This window comes from Temnothorax curvispinosus, unplaced genomic scaffold, assembly GCF_003070985.1.
Source record: "Temnothorax curvispinosus isolate PA1 unplaced genomic scaffold, ASM307098v1 QBEX01000976.1, whole genome shotgun sequence".
Lineage (NCBI taxonomy): Eukaryota > Metazoa > Arthropoda > Insecta > Hymenoptera > Formicidae > Temnothorax > Temnothorax curvispinosus.
Genome location: NW_020210756.1, coordinates 1 through 2,544, shown reverse-complemented (window position 1 = coordinate 2,544; position 2,544 = coordinate 1). Strand labels below are relative to the sequence as shown.

The 2,544-nt window shown below is 27.0% G+C and overlaps 1 long non-coding RNA gene across 1 annotated transcript; it reads right to left on the bottom strand.

Annotated features, from left to right (window-relative positions):
- Positions 1-215: 215 nt before the first annotated feature.
- Positions 216-2,278, bottom strand: LOC112459335. Its single transcript, XR_003041314.1, has 3 exons — positions 2,141-2,278; positions 723-863; positions 216-584 (listed from the first exon to the last, which is right to left on the bottom strand). It is a non-coding gene; the product is annotated as an uncharacterized LOC112459335 (long non-coding RNA).
- Between the last annotated feature and the right edge of the window lie 266 nt (positions 2,279-2,544).

Here is a 2,544-nt window from a genome sequence, read left to right as displayed (position 1 = left end):
TAACAAATATCTGTATGCATTACACAATTTGTAAACTTATTATATATCGGCACTTCATAGTGCATAACTTTGCCTGTAAAATTCGAATTATAAGTAGATATTTCAGATGCAATCAAAGCAATATTGCACATACAGATATTTAAGATACATTCTAAATAATGTAAGAAATATGAGTAAATTTATTTTCAAAACAGAGTAAATAAAAATAATAAAGCGTTTTCTATTCTAAAATTAGTAGACAGCAGTGTTTGTAAACAAAAAAATATTGCTCGACTCAAAGACAATTCTTATGGTCTTCTAACTTGAAGAGAATTTTCATAGATAGTATTGCAAATCGGACATCAATTTATTTCTAATTTTTTAATGCATTCAATGCAAGATGACCACATGGTATGAAAACATGTGTTCGTTTATTAGTAAAATACACCGTGCAGTTTTCTTCGGAAGGTTTTGCTCCTGACACGTTAGAATTCTGGTAATCTCTGTTAAAATAGCATGGAATGGAAGGTCTTCTTTATGAGTATTGTTATCCTCATACAAATATCTATAATCATCTCCTGGCGCCTCATATATGAATGAATCATCTGTAAAGAAAAGAGCAAAGAATGTTAAGGATATTGTCCATAGACATGTATGAAAACTTACTGTAATATACTTATTACTTGTTAACTGTTATGTCTGAGTATAAAATACTACGAAGTGCTAAGCAACGGTAGCATTACCTGACGAAATTTAAATTCTGTTACTTTTGTAACGTTTGTTTAATGGTTCATCTATCTTGTGTAAAACCACATGTAATTCTCGCAATTTCCTTGAAGTAGTATGTTGTTTCTGTGCATTTTCGTTCTCTTCACAGCAATTCTCTATAAAAAAATATATAATACGATTAATAAGAAAATGTTAATTAAAAAACAGAATATTAAGGTAAACGGCCCAGTTTTCAGCACTGTCCTAGTTTTCGGCACCGACGTTTACACTTATATTTGTAATAAATAAAGTTTCGTCAAATATAAAAAAGATTACAGGCAAATTAAAGAGCGTTTTTTACTGTTGATTATTTTGTTGATTACTGTTGGTGATATAAAGTGTGGCATGAGCACTCGATAGTGCCAAAAACACTGGCAGTAAACGAGCATTATGAAAATAATTATTTATTTATTAAAACTGAATGATTTAACTAAAAATATAAGTGAATCTTACTCAGACAGCTTTAATGCACGTGTTAAAATAGTTCGTTTGGAGTTTAACAATGTATCGCGCTCGTAAATAATATGAAATCAGGACCGCTGCTCTAAAAGTGCCTATAACTGGACCGTTTACCTTATATGTCATAAAATTTTTTGTTTATTCCTATATATATATATATATATATAGGAATAACTGTGTATATATATATATATATATATATATATACACAAACATATATATATATATATATATATAATATAATATTCCACAAAATAGAATCAGCAAAAAGAAAAAGGGTTATTGGAAAGTAGTAACAAATTTATATATTTCGTCTACGCGAGTAATATCTATATTATTACATGTAATTGAGTACAGATCATTTAGATTGCCCTAATTTAATAGGACACATAGGGCATATAGTTAACTTCATGATCCACCTTAACAAAATATATATGAAAAAATTAATTTTTTGTAATAACTAGACATTTTAAACGCCTGTTGCTTATTTATTTAAGCTATTTTTATATTATAAACACTATTAACTTTTAGATACACACAACTTTATCAACTAATAAAATATGCAATAATAGCCGCTCACGAAGTAAGCGCAACGAGAGAATCAATTGGCATTGCGGAAAGGCGACAACAATAAACTTTGATAGATTTGATTATCGACGCCTTTTTTAGAAATGAAAAGCGTCAATAATACTTTAATATATGCGACTAATTGACTTTGCACGTCTTCTTTACAAGTGGATGGATTAGCAACTGAGTAATAAATATAGACAAGAAACAACGATATAGTATCATTTCATAAGAAACGTCTAATATTAATAATTAAAAAAGAAAGAAAGAAAGAAATAATAAAAATAGTCATTAATATTTTAACTAATTTGATTAAATTTAAAAAATATAAAACTTGTAAATATGACATTAAAATTTGTACTCTTACCTTTATTAGCGTTTAACAGTTTCTTTGTTTTTTTCTGGAATGGAGCGTTTACTTTAATATCACTTTTGACATTATTGTACAATGTCCTAGATCTTGTTCTATAAGGCATATCTTTTTTATTAGATGTTGAGTTATGTACATCACTGTGACCTTCTGCAAAGAAGTAAAATTAATATTATCATTTTAGTAATAAGCAGAAGAAAATTGCAAGAATTGAAAAAAGGAAAAATGTTTATGTGATAAATATTATTTTCAAAAATTATATTTTATGACATATTCAATATTTTAATTATGTAGTACTGCAAGAGATAAATCTAATTTTTCGTAAGTTGAATTTAGATGTTTATTGTAGACGTTTACAACTTAAAAGTTAAAAGTATACTTAATTTATTTATTCTTTTTAA